Here is a 17880-nt window from a genome sequence, read left to right as displayed (position 1 = left end):
CCACATATAAGACAGCATACCCATACACTTTCATGACCTGTGGTATCACAGTTAGGTTACTTCCAGTGCATGTGCTCTATGGATGCCCACCCAGCAAAATCTAAGTATATAATCCTTAGAACATATCCCTCTGAAGAGCTCCTCAACTATACCATAACAGCATTCTGTAGCTTTACTACTAAAAACCACATAAGGTGGCAGGAAGCCATCACTAATAAACTTAATGCCTATACCTCTGCATAAAGTACACAGAGAGACAGTTCACATAAACCTACTCAAGAGTTTATCATGATCTCAGACTGCTCAGGAGCAGCCCATAAATGACATTTCTCAGTTACAGAAATCTCCCTAGCAACCTTCTAAATGCTAACACAACCTCCTCTGTCATCCAAAAGAACACCAAGTGAAGTGAAGATCTTTCTTTTAAGTCAAGGTAAGACACAAGATAATTTTAAATGGGCAGACTGCAGTGGAACACAACTGTAATCCTAGGACTCAGAGAACAGAAACAGAAGGATCTTAAGTTTGAGACTAGCCTGGGCTACATAGTAGTCTATATAGTTGCCCTGACTGTGACAAATGAAACAACTATTTCCCAAACACAGAAAACATCCATAAAGGACATAAACATCCCTGTTTAGAATTTCTGGTCTAAGAGTGTATGGTAGGGAAAGCATACAGGGCAAGAGAGGAGGAAGGTCAGAACATGTGATGTCCCTAGTTTCCAGTGACAAATAGTTCTGTGAACAAATTCAGCACATCTACACTATATATGCATTTTCCCACATTGGTCAATTAGAGGACATCTGTTTATTATATGGCTTGTCATAGCACTACAATGCTTATGTACTCAAATATTCTTATTTTACTTAATAGTAACCTTCATGCTAAATTTACTTATCCACCTCATTTCACTTCATCACAGTGGTATCACAAAAACAGTGGGTACTACATAATGATACCATGAGGGAAATTCATATTTATATATCTCTTACTATTATTGTTAATCTTTTACTGTGGTAACATATATTCAGTTTTATTACACATATGTAGGCATAGGAAAAAGAACACATAAAACAAGCTTTCTCGGGAATCAACTGGAGACCTTAAGCTATGGTGCCCCATCATGGGTGAGGGGCAACTATTTTTAGTTCTATTGGAGTGGTGCATTCCACTGTGGACAGTGTGAGGGGCTGAGACACAAACATGCAGCTATTATCGGAGGAAGGTAGGGAGATAATAAACACAGGCAATAATTTCCCATGATCAGTAAACTGGGAAATTGGCTTTGCAATCTATGCTCAATAGTTTTGTGAATGCCAGACTTCTAGACCGACCTTTCATTCTTTGTCCAGGGTACTAAGCAGGTCTCTAACTGGATTCCCATTGCATAGTCTCACACCCTTGGAGAGACCTTACTTACCCTGATCAGACCTGCAGCACAATCATCACCTCTGTCCTTCACACCCAAGACCAAACCCTCTGCTTCTTATGCAGAGCCCAGGCCTGTCTTGCCAGCATTAGTCCCTGAAGAATATACTCTTTTGGTTCCTTGATTAAAAACTGAAAAGTAAGAACCCTCGAGCAGCACTATGGTCTCTGAGTTGTCATCTCTGGATATGAAGCAGACAGTTTCGATGATTCTATTCTCTCTGGGAATTAAGAGCACAGATCCCTGGCCAGAGAAGCTGAGACCGAACTAGCTGGCTTAACATCCCAGGGTCTAGCATGCTCAAGACCTTCTGTTCCCAACCTATATAGAGTAAATGACTTCCTGAAGGATGACAAAATGTTAGGGGACAGCTTCTACCACATGCACTAAAGAGCCTACAGAATCCTTTGTGGCATGCAGAAAATGCCATATATCTAAAATTGCTTTTGGGATTGAACTCCATTATGTGTACAAAGAATTTACAGCCTTGTCAATCAGTACTGGATTACTCAGACAAAAAGCTGGTGTGTGTGGGGTGGGCTCTCATCATCTACCTTCCCCTTAAAACAGAATGAGGGGCACCTATCTTACCCATATTCTGGGAAAGATAAAGATATATGGAAAAGGCATGGTGCTGCTGCTCCTAGCTCATCAATATTATCATTGGCCAAAGTGGTAGCACATGGATCGCTAGTTTGAGGGCAGTCTGGAATGCAGAGCAAGATCATGTGCCAAAACAAACAAATAGGCTGTGTGTGAAAGTAAATAAACAAGAAAGGCATCATTACTAGCTATAATTAAAAGTTTTTTTAAAGAAATATCAAAGATACTGAAGAATTGATGAAAAGTATATTATTCCAAACTTTCCCTTTTTATATCAAGAAAAAGTTCTTTCTGCACTAATTCCTTATATTTGTCTCATGGGACACACTGAAGAATTTGTAGCTTTTTCTTTGCTTTTGGTGTGTGTGTGGTGTGTGTGTGTGTGTGTGTGTGTGTGTGTGTGAGAGAGAGAGAGAGAGAGAGAGAGAGAGAGAGAGAGAGAGAGAGAGAGAGAACACTACATCGTGTCTTTGTCTATTGCTCTCCATGTTTTGTTTTGTTTGAGATAAGTCTCTCAGTGAGCCTGCAGCTCAGCAATTGGGCAAGACTATCAGTATCTATGTGTCTCTGACCCCCAGCTATGAAGTTACAGATGCACACTAACACACCCAGCTTTTACATGGGTGCTGGGGATCTGAACTATGGTCCTCATGCTTGTGTGGCAAGCACTTGACCCACCAAGCCATCCAGTTTCTGTGAACTTTTTTAGTTTTAATACCTCACTTTCATTTCCTGCTTTATCTGTAAACATCATGAAGCCTACTTAAGGGCCTAGATTTCAATGGAATTTAGAGAAAGGTCACCTTGTAAAAGGTAAGGAGATAGAAAAAAACTTAAAATAACTTAAGTGTGTGTAATCTAACACCAAAGATATTTTTTTAAGTTATCTTTTTATTTTTGTATATATGCATGTGTGGATATACCACAGATGTCAGAAAAAGAGCATCAGATCCCCTAGAGTTAAGAGTTACAGGCATCTGTGTGCCATCTGACATGGTGCTGGGAACAGAACTCAGGTCCTCTGCAAGAGCAAGTACTCTTTCTTAACCGCTGAGCCATCTCTCCAGCCCCCAAGACCCCTTTAATTGCAGTGAAATTCAATGATTTGGGTGCTTTGTTAGTCACTAGGAATCTTTTTTGTATAAACTATTTTTGAAGAACTTTATCCTTCATGTGCAGACCTGAACGACCTCCAAAGCTTTGCCTAGGGTCTGGCAGAAATTGTGTGTGATCCAGTATTCATCACACTAAATTTAGAAATACACTGTGTCCCCGAGGCACTTCCACAGGAAGCGAGATTAAAATAGGATGCATGCCGCTAACACACCAGAATTTAAAAGCTACTGCCAGCTAACAACCTCTAAGAAACCACAACAGTCTCACTCAGTGAAATCCTTATCTTTCTCCACCCAGGAAAACAGGAAAAAAAGAAACGATCATGGCTCTCACAATCCCATACAAAATTGCAAAAATGAAATAAGAAGATGGACCAGAGCAAACAGAAGGTAACCACAGCAGGGAAATGGAGCTGAAGCCAACATGAAGGCACTGTACAAAGGTTGCCAGTGAATACAACTTCCTACCAGGAGGACGGGAACCACAGATCTGATTCTTGGTTTCTCAGGAATCTACCAAGTGAAGACAATGAGGTCCTTATTCAACAATAAAGACAGACTATCAGAAACTCCCCTATTAGATTTTTTATGCATGTATAAAATTTCTTCCACAGGTCCCAGAAAGAAAACATTCTGAAGTAGGTACAGGCTCAGCTCAGTAAACAAAGGGGACAGTTCTTTTAATAATCCTCAATCCTGGCTAACTGGACAATACCAAAAACCAGCTAAGCAACTAAAACCTGAATGGCTACAGCACAGATCCCTGCAGCCTAGCTTATTCGGAGAATATACTGCAGAGGCACCCACAGGCCCATATGAGCTGCCTCCCTGTCCCTGGGGGTTGCAGAAACACCTTGTTGCATTTTGCAGTTGCATTTTGGTGCCAATAACTATACCAGTTCCATAATATTTTTTTAAGGGGAGAGTGAGAATGCAGTCCACCACTATGAGTTTCCCACATTTGGGGAAATCACAGGGGTAGCACGTTCAGGGTGCAATGGATAAGCCTCGCCCTAAGAAAACCACCTTCATGATCACGGTATCTTCCCTCCCTGCCAGGTAAGTATACTTAGTAAGTATACTTAATATTTTTAACAGTTGTTTAGTAACCCATCATGTGGCTAGATCAGGGTCTTTCGCCATTGCCTTCAAGCCTTCAACTTGCTATAAGTAATACTATATGAAAGCAAGAACCATTTAAAAAAATTATTTATCTACTTTTAAAATTTGTTTATTATGTCGGGCAGTGGTGACGCATGCCTTTAATCCCAGCACTTGGGAGGCAGAGGCAGGTGGATCTTTGTGAGTTCGAAGCCAGCCTGGTCTACAGAGGGAGATCCAGGAACAGCGCAAAGCTACACAGACAAACCCTGTCTCGAAAAACAAACAAAAAATTGTTTATTACAGTAATAGAGATTGAACCTGAGGCTCCACATGTGCTAGGAAGGTGTTCTACCACCTAACTATATCCCCAGCTGAAGAACCTTTCTTTGTTGTTCTTCTGAAGCAGATCCTCACTATGTGCTTTGGGCATCCTGGAACTCTCTAAACAGCCAGAGGGAATCTGGAATTTCTTATCCCCTGCCTTCAACAACTGAGTTCCAGCATTATATGCATGCACTACCTTATCTTTATGCAGTGCTGGGGAACAAACCCAGAGTTAGCTGCATGCTAGGCAAGTATTCCACCAACTGAGCCATACACCCACTGCAGATTTGTTTCCTTTCCTCTACTTTCCTTTGAGATAGGTTCTCCTCCTTATGTAGCTCTGATTGTCCTAGAACTTGCTATGTGGACCAGCACTGGCCTACCACTTCCAGCATTCTTGCTGTTCCTACCTCTAAATGCTGAAGTTCCAGGCATGAGCCACCCATACCTGGCCTCCAAGAATAAATTTTTTTTCAGCATCAAAAAAAAAAAAATGTGTGGATCACCTATACAGTAAAACCCAAAGCTTGGCTTTCACAATATAATAATGATTCAGAAAAGCACACGTAATAACGAGATTATGATACATAATAATATTATATTCCAGGATGATGTTTAAATAATCTATATTCCCATTTATTTCACAAATGTTTGAGGATTATTTATAAAATGGTCACACTTATGAGACAATGGACTTAAGATTGTTAACAATAGTTGGTGGGTACATAAAAATTTTCCAGATTTCTTGAGAAATAATTTTGAAACATCTACCATTAAAACATTTACATAAATTTGAGTTGGGAATTTTGGAGGGAAAAAAAAACTATAATGAGCAAATCATGACTAACATTTCAGTCTAGCAACATGATCATTGAAAGATGCGAATCAGAGGCATCAAACGTGAATTGCAGTATCTCTGGTTACCCAAGAGCCAACTGCTAAACAGGCTCTCTTCCCTGTGTCGGCTCCTCCCTCATCTATGTGAAGACAGTGACTAAATGAATCCTCTCCTCTGTGATAAGAACCTAGTGACTTATGTGCCTTTGACCAAGCAAATACAACAAAGGTGATGTCACTTCTATCTTGATAGCAAATGTCCTCTCTACTGTTCTCCTGGCTAGAATAAAGTAAGTGTCTACCTTCTGCCTTTCTCTGTCTCGTGGGTTTTTGTTTTTAGGTTTTACTTTGCATGTATGAGCCTGCATGTATGTATATGTGATGTATGCCTGGTGCCCACAGAGGTCAGGGAAGAGTGTCAGATGCCTTGAAACTGGAGTTATGGATGGTGTGAACCTGAGTCCTCTGGAAGAGCAAGAAGTGTTCGCAACCACTAAGCTATATCTCTCTAGCCCCAGTAGGGTCTATTATATCTCCTCTAGAATCTCAAGTCTTGCACATAGAGAGTAGTCATTTGGTGTGTATGGATTCATTTCAAATTTTAGCAAGCAAGTTTAGTTTAAAAACACATTTGCTCAGTATTCTGCAAGTTGGAAGGGTAGTGACTGAGAACTGAACACCACCTTTTCTTTACATTCTTGAGAGCTTAGCTTCTGAGGCACAAATGTAAGTCAGCTTACTAGATAGACAATATTTTATCATATTGTAGACTGATGAAAATATTACAGATGGAAGGAACTAGAAAAATGTCACAAAGTCTTGCCATTTCAAAAGCTGGCAATGGTAGAATGATCATTATTAATAGTGATTCTATTTCAAAACTCTATATTTGGATGATGGATCACATGGCCACCATATGTTTTACTTGGTCAATAACCAAGATGGTGGAGGTTATAGCTGAACCAACTAGGAAAAGTCAAGTCCTGGGCATATGTCTCTACACAGACACTAGAACTTCTTAAATATGACAACATAAAAGAGAAAAATAGGCCCCAGATTAGAACCGTGTGAATCACCAAAGGAGCCATCTGCATCTGCTGTGTTAAAACAATAACCTCAATAAACTCTACAGATGCAACACTGAGCCTCGACCTGCCCACTTCCCAGAGCCATCTGGCATTGCTGTTTCAGAACCGCCTCCATCACTGCCTTATGTAATAGCCACCACATTCAAAGGCGGAGCCCTGGAGCCTTGCACGTGGACTCCCCATTCCAAGCTGACCAGGGCTGCACTGGGGTTTGGCCCAGTCAACATGTATGAAACAGGTCAGGATGGGAACATATGAGTAAGAATGGCCCCTATAGGTTTATATATTTGAAGGCTTAATCATCAGGAAACCGCACTACTTGAGAAGGATTAGGAGGTGTGGCTTTTTGGGAGTAGGTGTGGCCTTCTTTGAGGAAGTGTCACTGGATGTGGGCTTGAAAGTTTCAAAAGCCCAAGCCAGGCCCAGTGGCTTCTCTTCCTGCTGCCTGCATATCTGGATGTAGAACTCAAAGACTTCTCCAGCACCGTGTCTGCCTGCATGCCACCAAGCTTCATGCCATGATGACAATGGACTAAACTGAAACTGTAAGCAAGCCCCAATTTAATGTTTTATTTTTATAAGACTTGCCATGGTCATGGTGTCTCTTCACAGCAACAGAATAGTGACTAAGGCAGTTTCAATCATATCTCCACTTGGGTCCCTGTGTGGTACCCAGAAGTCATTATGTCAAGGGTAACCTTAAGTTCTCTTCAGTATTCTGACTTACCAACTGGTGCCCTTTTTCACCAGACCCCAAACACTGTCATTGCCATCTTGAACTGTCTTCCTTTCTCCTTCCCCATTATTCTCTCCATCAAATCTTAAGTCCTACCACTGTACCCACATAGCACCCTTAACATTACATCCACATGCACTGTCATTTCCATTGGTAGTACTCTGTAATCTCTGCATAGTGACAAGAATTGGTGTCAACCTGATCAATTCTTCAGCAAAAACATAACATACAATTCTTCCTAAAGCAGAAGTCTGACTGTAGCTCATTATTCAAAAACATGTCATCAATTACATTGCTATCTGAAAAAAAAAAAACATATTTCTTCCATTAGCTGCCTGGACATGTGCTTCCTATGCTACCAGGAGAGGTGGAGATGGGAAGCACCAGTAACATTCTTGAGAATTATATACAATACTTCAGATTCCATTTGTAATAAGTGAAATAATGTCCTTCTCCCCATCAGCATTTCCCACACTTTAATCCCCTCAAGATGGAATTATGTCTGGTTACTGACAAGGGGGAATATAAGTTGAAGAGAGAAATTACATTGCTAAAGAGCTGACAGCATTTAGAGAGAAAGAAATCACCCTGAGTTATATGAGGGGGTATTTGCTAAATAGCAACACTTGAGCTTCCCTCCCATTACTAGCATTCTAGTAGCAGGTCACATCACACAAATCAATTCTATCCTAAGCAGTGTTCTCAAAACAGTCCTTTAAACAAGGAGGGGGCCGAAGAGCCAATGCCTGAGATCCTTCATGAGAAAAATGCAAACCATCTCTACTGGTTTTCAGAGAGGAAGGGGCTGTGGCCTAAGGGATGTGGTAGCTGTGGGCTAAGGAAATATGGATGGAGGGTTCCCTTGAGTCTCCTGAAAATAACATGATGCTGCTTTTAGCCCCATGAGCTGACTTCAGATTTGTGACCTACAAACTGTAAGACAGTAAACCTGTGCTATTTTACTCACCTAAGTTTATGGAAGGAAGATTGTTACAGTAGCCAGTGGAAACTAATGCACCTCTTCCCTCCCGCTGCTGAGTGCCATTTTACAGTACTTAGCATTTTGGGTTAGAAGGCTCTGTACTTCACAATGACACTCTGAAGCTCCAGTTCTATGCCTCAGGCAAATTATAGCATCTGCAGTCCTTTGTTGCCCCTCAAACAAGCAGCCCTAAAACTCATCCCTATGGCTTAAGTGAAAGAACGGCATCTGTCACTCAGGCCACATGAGAGTGAGTGAGCACCTCCTGCAGTCCAGCACCCTGCTGTCCCTACTCACTTTACTCTACTTACATTTTGTTCTTACTTTCCTGAAAACTCTGTTCACACTCCCTCAGGGGCACGCATGGTATCTTATTTTGACTTTCACGCCATGCCATCTTGTTCCTGCATTAAAGTTTCCGTTCTGAAAAACTGTGTCACTCAGCTGGCCTCATGCTTGGTCTGTACCTTTGAAATCAAGGAACTCCTGCACTCTGTGCTTTAGAAGTGTAGAATAAAGGGTTGGGGCTGGGGAGAGGGCTCAGTTGGTAAAATGTTTGTCACACAAGCACAAGGCCTGAGTTCAGATCCTGACACCCATGTAAAAAGCCAGGCACAGTGGAGAGAGTTAAATGCTGTGGCTTTGTAAGCAGCCACTCCAGCAAAATCAGCAAGTTCCAGAGTCGTTGAGAGTCCCTGGTCTTAAAAAAGAAGGTAGAGGGCAATAGAAGAAGACATCTGACATTGACCTCTTGCCTCCACACTACACACATAAAAAAGAGAAGAAAAAATATCTTCGGGGAAAAAAAAGTTGAACATGAGGTTGGAGAGATGGCTGAGTTGTTAAGAACATTGGCTGCTCTTCCAGAGAACCCAGGTTCAATTCCTAGCACCTGCAAGGCTTACAACCTTCTAACTCCAGTTTCAGCAGCTCTGATGTCCTCTTCTGGCCTCCATCAGCACTAGGCATGCATGTACATGATACATAGACATATGTGTAGGCAAAATACACATAAACATATTTTTTAAAAATTTTTAAAGTTGAAGATTTACATTTGCTTTCTTGTTGCTATGAGCAAACATCTTAGTTCAGAGAAGAGTTTATTGAGGCTCACTCGAAGTTTTAAAAGATACACAGTCTATCATGGCAGGGAAGATGCAAGTGGCAGCAACTGGTCACATTGCTTACCTAGACAAGAAACCAAAGCAGGAAAGTAGGGTATCAAGACCTAACCCCAGTTCATTCTGTGAGGCTACCCCACTAAAGGCTCCACAACCTTCCCAAACAGCATCAGTATTCAAAGCTCACTGGCCTATGGAGGACAGTTCTCATTGAAACCATAACATAATCTGACCCAACAGTTCTGCTCCTAAGAATATAATCGAAGACATAACATAGCAGCTATATTCACAACAGCAAAAGGCAGAAAGTCTATGACCATCAGCTGAAGAATGGATAAACAAAACACAGTATGTTTTTTTGTCAATGCATAAACAAGATACAGTGTAATAATGAGGTATCATAGTACAGTGAGTCATCTACCACTCATCCATGTCACAATATGAATGAACCTTCATCTACTACAGCAGCTGGGCCTAGTGGTGCAGGTCTGTCATCCCAGATACTTAGGAAGCTGAGACAGGTGTGTCTGGACTACAGTGAGTTTCTGGCCACCTTGGGCAACTCAGCAAGACCCTGTTTCAAAATAAGACATAAAGAATGCTGGGGATATAATTCAATGGTAGAGTGCTTGCCTAGCATGAGCAGGGTTCTGGGTTCAATCGTCAGTACTAGAGGGGAAGAGAGGGAGAGAGGGAGAAAGGGAGGGAGGGAGGGAGGGAGGGAGGGAGGGAGGGAGGGATGGGAGAGCAACAAGAATGGATACAGTAGGGTGAAAAACAATACCATAAATAAATGAGACCAAATAAAAAAGAACATATGAATTCTACAACCCACTCATTTAAAACATGAGAATAGCGCTCTCTCTCTCTCTCTCTCTCTCTCTCTCTCTCTCTCTCTCTCTCTCTCTCTCTCTCTCTCTCTGCCTTGAGCTAGTGATTGGATATAAACTCTCAGCTACTGCTCCAACGTCATGCCTGCTCCCAGTCTTATCTGCAGATAAAGACAATATTCTAGACAATGTAGAATGCTTCTATATAATGGAGATCGTGGCAATGGTATTTTCTTGAGCTGATTTAGTAAATTGTCATACAGGAATAGTGATCTTTTTCTAACGTGAAAAAAGATCCATTTTTCCTCTGAATTATAATTTGGGGACATGTGGGCAGAAATAAGGACAGACGAGCAAAAACCAAATTAAAGTAGATCTTGTAGGTGAGACTTTTGCAGAATTAAGGGGAGAAATAGCAGGACCTTCTTAGACACACCATATGAAGGAGGAAGAGACAAACTAGAGATAAAAATACCAGAAATATATCCACTTAATCCTCCTAAGGTCTGGTTTATCACTAAAATATGGCATCCTAATATTGGCTCTATCATGGGGGGAGGAGGGTACATTTCTGTATATCCTGAAAGATCAATGTGTAGAATCCTGAAATGTTAAAGCAGACAGCCCAACTGGAGGCACATGTATATGATGGAGCACCAGTTTCTAGTTCAAAATACATCTCCCCAAAACAATAAAATTTAAAAAGAAAGAAAAAATAAAACGTGGGTACTATAGACTTTGATAGAAATACAGTAATAGTGGCCTTGTCTTCCAAATCATGGGATACAGAAGAAACAGCAGCTGCAGTGCTCCTGAGTGAATGACACAGGAGCTGTTGCCAGCCATGCTCACCGCTTTGTGAGGGCCACCAACACATGTAATTTAGGATTCTGCATAAATGTCTTTTAAACTGATATTATTGCTTAATGATGTTATCTAGGCACCATTGGAGACTGGGGGGAAAAATCCCCGCTCTGCAAATAAAGCTAATCAAACACCTGTATAAAATTCTTTTGAAGTGAGACTAGACAAATCTGTGGACACAAATAGATTAGTGGCTGCCAGGGAGGAGTGGGTCACAATGTGTTTCTAATGGTTTCACCAAGATATGAATGTCTGCCCAGTTACACCCACACCCACACAAAAGGTCACTGGATCACAGAACTATAAAAGGCAAATTTTGCTGGGGGCTGGAGAGAATGAAGCCAGAACGCACAAATGTCAAACATTACATACATGGTACATTGTTATTGGACAGTCAAAAACCTCACAACTACAAATTTCTCAAAATATGAAAATTCTCTATTTGCTCTGGGATGTAAGGTGATTTAACATATATACATTCCCTCTCCTGTCAAATACATAAAAGCATAACTGAATTTAGTAAGAAACACAGAGAACAGCTTTCTTTCTTTCTTTTTTTTTTTTTTTTTGTTTTTTTTTTTTTTTTGTTTGTTTTTCCTGGAACTCGCTCTGTAGCCCAGGCTGGCTTCGAACTCACTAAGATCCGCCTGCCTCTGCCTCCCAAGTGCTGACATTAAAGGCGTGTGCTACCACTGCCAGGAGAGAACAGCTTTCTAATTCAAACTGTATCCTAACAATAAATGTTATTGAATGTGATCCTATTTGTACACAGCACTGGTTTTCAGTTGGGCTGTGATGAAAACTGAAATACATACAATGTGTCTTGTTATTCACAATACAACCCAGCTGATGAAACTATACAATGTCTGCTTACTGGATGCTAAGAACTGTAAGACCCCAAACACTCATTTATGAAGTAGATTTTCCACTCCACATATATTAAGAAAACCAATTTTCTGGGCTTGGATTCTGAGCCTCTTGAGTTCCTCTCTACTCAAATCACCTTTGCCATTACTCTGCATGCAAATGGACCATCTATACATCTTAAGAACCTTAAATTCGAGCCGGGCAGTGGTGGTGCACGCCTTGAATCCCAGCACTAGGGAGGCAGAGCCAGGCGGATCTCTGTGAGTTCGAGGCCAGCCTGGTCTACAAAGTGGGGAGGACAGACTCCAAAGCTACACAGAGAAACCCTGTCTCGAAAAACAAACAAAAAACAAAACAAAAAAGATCCTTAAATTCTACCTGCAAAGGCCTTTAGAGCCATGTTAAAAAGCACAAACTCACTGCTTGTGGGCGTGGGAAAGGGACACCCCTTCGGGGTCATGATTCTACCTACCAAGTCATGCCAGTTGAGATTACAGCTGCAGAAATAGCAACAGTAGAGAAGAACATTGCTCTGTGTATGTATGTGTGTGCACACATACATGTGGAAGCCAGATATTGACCTTATTTTTTGAGTCTGTCTGTCTGTCTGTCTGTCGCTCTCGCTCTCTAAACCAGGAGCCCAGTGGTTGACTGGAGTGGATGTCCAATGAGCCCCAGATCTTCCTGTCAAAGCTTCAGTGTCGTCATTTATAGTATTATAGGTGTGCACCATCGTGCCTTTCTGAGGACACTTTTTACACAGGTGCTAGGGATTCCAATTCAGGTCCTCATGTTTGCACAGCAAGCATTTAACCCACTGCGCCAGGGCCCATGCCTCCTGTCATACTTTCTGACGAGTTGTCTTTGCTTTCAGCAAATCCACACATCTCCACTTGCTTCTGGATTTGTATTGACAGTCCATGTTCTCCATTTCAGAATTCGGGGGAAATGGTATGAAAATGAATAGTTACCGTTAAAGCAACAAAAGAACAACAAAAAAGACAGACATGGATGCAAGCTCAAGCAATTCTCATCTGACCCTGAACTCAGAAGGTAATAAAAAGCTCTCTAGATTCTCAGCCTGTCTCCTTCATTCTTCACACACATTATGATCTCTCAAATCCCATATAATATAGGCAGAATGCAATGCCTCAACTGCACAGGCACACAACATCAGACACAAACCTGCATGCCACACAGCTTCCATCCGAATGGCATAAAACACCTGCCTGACCTCAGGTGGGACCCAATCTTCTCTTCCCTCAAACCACCCAAACACTGCCTAGCATGGTCCTGCCCTGTTTTTGGACAGTAACTGCCTCACCTGTGTCCCTCCTTTGTACCTGCTCTACACAGGCCCTGTCTGAGTTCAGCTCAGTGTCCCTGAAACAAGCACCACCTGTCCCCTGAACTGGAGTGTGTGTCACCAGAATCCTCAGCTGCCTCTCCAGTCTGCTTGGAGGTTCTTCAGGGGAAGAAAGGTACACTCTGCTCTCTGCATCTCGGAATTGGCTGAACCCCTGCTGTTCCAGGTACAAAGAAGAGGTTTGTACCTTTAATATATTCCCCACCTCTGAAACTTCATTTCCGAGGAAAAACATGGGGAAAACCTCCTTGTAAAAACTTCGGAGTGAAAAACATGTCTAACAATGGCTCTGGGCCAACAAAATTCTACCTCTGTGCTTCCAGGGAACACTGTGTCTGCAAGGGAGCCCCTCTATCTTTATGTATCTCTATTTCCATATGAGGAAGCAGCTGGGGAAACCTTGCCACGTAGGCTAAGGAATGAGATCAGAGGAACATCTTTTAGGAATTGCAAACTTCAGTCTGGTGACAACATTGTATGAGGTACATCATTCTGGGGCAGGCAGGAAACTAGAACAGGGCACTACAGACTTGCAACAGCATCTTAGGCTTCCATCTAGCAGAGACCAGAAGTATCTCTCTCCCAACACTTGTGACAACTGGAAAAAAGGACCGACAAAGGCCCTTGAAGGATGTTAAAACAACTGCCCTGGGCCTGAGGCAGATAGCTCATTGCGTAAATTGCTCGCCATACAAGGCATGAAAACCTGAGTTCAGACCCTCAATACCTATAGAAAATGAGTGTGGTGAATGGTATATTCTAGTTATTCTGGTGCTGGGGAGGCAGAAACATGTGGATCCCTGATTAGCAAGGCTAGCCGAATTGGGGTGCTCCAAGTTCAGTAAGGGATCCTGCAACTGAGAAACAACTGAGGAAGACACCTGACTATCAACATCTAGCTTCATTGGGCACATACCAAGGATTCACTGATAGTCAGGCTATATACCCAGGCACGTGAGCATACACACACACACACACACACACACACACACACACACACACACACACACACACACACACACCAGCATCCTAACTGGTCCAAACTTTGCAATGTGAAAACAACCCCAGTTGTTTTGTTTCTAATTTCGTTTTTTGAGGCTGAGTCTTGCTATGCAGCCCTGACTGACCTAGAACTTATTGTGCAGCCCAGTCTAGCCTCAAACTGAAGCAATTCTTCTACCTTGGCTCCTGAGTGCTGGGCTAACAGAGGTGAGCCACCACACCCAACCAGCCTGGGCTTATCTGAAGGACAGACACTCCATCCTCAATACTAGCTCAATCTATCTTCCCAGATTCTTTTAAATCACACCGTAATTCCCTTTTTGGGGGGATCTAAAACATACAATACATGGCTGGGAAAATGACTTAGTAGATAAAGTGCCCACTGTGCAAGCATTGAGTGTGAGGACCTCAGTTCAGATCCCTCAAATCCATATAAAACACCAGATTCAGTAGCATGGGATTTTAACCCAAGCAATGTGTAAAGGTAGAAATAGGTAGACTCCTGAAGCTCAGCAGCCAGTGAGTTTCAATCCTGAAAATTACAGGCATAGGGGCTGGAGAGACTGCTTGGTAGTTAATAGCCTATACTACTCCCCTGGAGGTTCCTAATTGGCTTCCCAGCACCCACAATTGACAGCTCACAACCATCTCTAACTAGCTGTTGGAGAACCAACACCCTCTTTTGGCCTCTATAGACATGTACACATACAATATACACTCACAGGAATGTAATAAATTTTTTTTTTCCGTTTTTTTTTTTTTTTTTTTCGAGACAGGGTTTCTCTGTGTAGCTTTGCGCCTTTTTCCTGGAACTCACTTGGTAGCCCAGGCTGGCCTCGAACTCACAGAGATCCGCCTGGCTCTGCCTCGCGAGTGCTGGGATTAAAGGCGTGCGCCACCACCGCCCAGCATAATAAATCTTTTTTAAAAGCCCATTTTTCATAAAAAAAAAAAATAAATACAATAAAGGTAGAGATCAATAGAGGAAAGACACCCAACATCTGGCCTCTGAGCCCACATGCAAACATGTGCATACATACATATACAATACAACACACACACACACACACACACACACACACACACACACACACACACACACATATATACCAAAACAGTGAAAACAATATACTCTCCCATTGCATCTGTGTGAGTGACCTACATTCCATGAAAATGACCTAAATGTAAAATCTGCACAACTCATTTTTCCATTTAAAAAAAAGTTCCTATGTTATGAAGAAGATTCAGAGGACTCCAACAGAAACAGAGATTGCTCTCTCGCTCACACCCTCCCCACCCCCCACCCCCATTAGCTTTGCTCAGAAGCCTACAGCCAGGGGGAACTCAGGAGACCATCATGCACGTCAAAGCGCATCATCATTCCCATGGCTGGCCGAGATTTCTGCAGGTTACATAAATATTACTTTTGAATGGTTGTTTATTTTCTTTCCACTTGTGGACTGAGAATTAAATGGATGGCTGGAAACAGTCTACATCAAAGCTCTTTTATCCTTTTAACCATGCTTTCAATGGGGACTTTCATCCAACTCCTATCCCCATGCCCTACCCCCACATACAGAGCAGAACCAGACTGGAGAATCACAGGCTATTTCTGGGATCCTAGGCCTGTAGCTCCTTTTAACACAACTAAGCTCACAAGTGAAGGGGCTCTTAGAAATCAAGCCAATTCTCCAGGGTGGGCTCAGAGTGAGTGAACTGTCATACAAGTGCGCCTTTGGCCCTGAATCCTCAGAACAGTTTGATCTGTGGCCACCATCCCCCCACACCCTCCACAGTCTTCCCTCTGGGGCTAAAGACTGACTATCATGAAAGCAGTCCTGTACGTCATGAAATAAAATTCATGTTTTGTACTCATGCAAGCACATGTGCGAGCCTATAGCTAACATCAAAAGATTTCCTCAGTTGCTCTCCACCATAGGTATTTGAGAGAGTCTCCAACTGAACCTAGAGCTCATCAATAGGCTAAACTAGCCAGCTAGCAATTTCTAGGGATCTTGTCTCTGCCCCCACCCCTGAGCTCTGGCATTATAACACATGCTACCATACCCAGGTTTTCATAGGTGCTGAGGATTTGAACATAGTTCCTCATATTTATAAGAACAAACATTTTGTCACCTGATCCAATTCACCTCTTTTAATTCCACCCCCTACCATCAACTACTTAAAAATGCCAAAATGTTCAAAGCTTGAAGGCCTCTTAAAAAGTTTGTACCCTCTCACCTACTCCTTTTTAAAGCTGCTTCATAAGAAAGACCTAGAAGTTCCCCAATTTCACTTTTCCTATCCTTACCACAGGTAGAAGAAATGGTTGGTTCTTTGCTTTTCGATTAGGCTGTTAAACAAAAACTCAGTTACCCTTTCACCCCTGTGAACTGTGTTCACATGGCTGTTTTTATGGTTTGACCAGGGCAATACTACACATTCCAGATCTTTGCCGAGGTCTTTCCCCATTGTTCATGTGTTGTTAGTGTTTTCTGTTGACTGTGTGAAGAATATTAAAGTCCTAAAGCAACTAAAAAAAAAAAAAAAAAGAAAAAAGTTTGTAGATTTGTGTGGTGGTATTCTAATTGTACTGAAATGTGATTTTGACTGTATGTTAATAAAGTTGCCCGGGGGTCAGAGCTATTAGAGCCATAGCAAGAGTGTGGCAGTGGTGGCACACGCCTTTAATCCCAGCACTTGGTAAAAGAGCTAGCTGTGTGTTCAGGGATACAGCCAGCATTGGAGACATATGCCTTTAAGACCTGGGGGGCTATACATACAGACAGTGATGAGGCAGTCACGTGTTTGGGTTTACAACCAATGAGAAGGCAGAAAAAAAGACTATGAAAAGATGTACACACAGGAAGTAGCTCTCTTTCGGAGAGCTAGGACCACCGCAGAAGGAAGGGTGAGATTTTAGCTCTGAGCTCTGACTTCTTGGCTTTCTCTTTTACATTGGTTCTGTGTTTCTTATTTAATAAGATGGTTGGTTACATCTACAGATTTGGGCCCAGCAGGTGTAGACTAAAGACTGGCACAGACCAATACCATAACTCTAGGACCTAAATACACAGGATGGGGGCTGTGCAATAGTGGATAAAGAAACCACTACAGAGATATGTTAAAAGAAAAGAAAACTCTTCAGAGCTGCATTTGGCAGTGAACATCAGCAGGAAGCCACACAGGTAAACAATATCCACCTCCAGGGCCTCATCACTGAAAGAGCCAAGAAACACCACCAACAGCAATGAGCAAGCTAACAGCTCTAAGCTTCTAACTGCCATGGCAAAAAGACATGATCTAGGCCAGGGCCTGGGAATTTGCTCTAGGAATGGGAATAGCTTTGCATCCTAGAAAGGAAGAATATGCTTAAAAGGTCATAGAGGAACAAGACCAAAAGACCCAGGACACATTTTGAAAAGACTCCCACTAGTCATATTTAAAGCAACTGTGCATCTAACACACGTATGACAATGATGGATCATAACATCTTTTTGTTTATTTATTTATTTATTTATTTATTTATTTATTTATTTATTTACTTACTTACTTACTTACTTACTTACTTACTTACTTACTTATTTATTTTGGTATTTCGGGACAGGG

General features: G+C 42.0%; 1 protein-coding gene and 2 pseudogenes across 13 annotated transcripts in view; 1 reads left to right on the top strand and 2 right to left on the bottom strand.

Annotated features, from left to right (window-relative positions):
* The window catches only part of LOC114681372 (F-box-like/WD repeat-containing protein TBL1X), a 164490-nt gene that overhangs the window by 87631 nt on the left and 58979 nt on the right, over positions 1-17880 (bottom strand). The gene's annotated exons all lie outside the window — the stretch shown is intronic.
* On the bottom strand, positions 4067-4217 carry LOC114681386 (annotated as a pseudogene).
* LOC114681375 lies at positions 4148-11240 on the top strand (annotated as a pseudogene).

Source organism: Peromyscus leucopus, chromosome X (assembly GCF_004664715.2).
Source record: "Peromyscus leucopus breed LL Stock chromosome X, UCI_PerLeu_2.1, whole genome shotgun sequence".
Classification (NCBI taxonomy): domain Eukaryota; kingdom Metazoa; phylum Chordata; class Mammalia; order Rodentia; family Cricetidae; genus Peromyscus; species Peromyscus leucopus.
This window is presented reverse-complemented; position numbering and strand designations above follow the sequence as displayed.